Genomic DNA, 610 nt, shown 5'->3' with positions numbered 1-610 from the left:
TTCCTAAGCCTTAGGAGTACCCTAATTAAGTTAATAACAATGTACCTACCTATATAGTTTAAGTTTAAAAAATTTGGCTCTCAAAAGAAATTTCAATCGTTGTACTGTTGATATTTGGCTCTGTTGACTAATGAGTTTGCCGACCACTGACATAGAGGATAAGAGACAAAGTCTGCAGGAGGCAGAGAAGATGTGTGAGCTGGATGGGTCGTTGGGAACTATAAGGCTTTGTATAAGGCCAGTCTTGCTGAAATGTCCTAAAACACCATCATGTCCCCATATGTATATTTCTAGCTACCTTGCACCACCACACACACATCCCTGTTTCCTCATGTTGATGCCACTCGCTGGAAATAGGGGTAGTTTCTCAGCTTATCTTCTGCAGTTGGAAGGGAGTAGAGAGCAGGGGGAGTTCCTGGGGACCAAGAGTTGTGAAACCCGAGAAAGATATTTTGAGGAGTAAGGAACTCAGGCCAAGCCCCTGAAGGAAGCAGGACTGTCACCAGGAAATGCACTTGAAGAGACATAACCTTGGGGGCTTCACTGTGAGGCCTCCTAGGAAGGGAGCAATACTCCAAGGCATTGCATTATGTCCTCCCCCCCCCCCCCC

This window comes from Myotis brandtii, unplaced genomic scaffold, assembly GCF_000412655.1.
Source record: "Myotis brandtii unplaced genomic scaffold, ASM41265v1 scaffold13, whole genome shotgun sequence".
Classification (NCBI taxonomy): domain Eukaryota; kingdom Metazoa; phylum Chordata; class Mammalia; order Chiroptera; family Vespertilionidae; genus Myotis; species Myotis brandtii.
The sequence above is the reverse complement of the archived record's forward strand: the minus strand, read 5'-3'. Positions refer to the sequence as shown.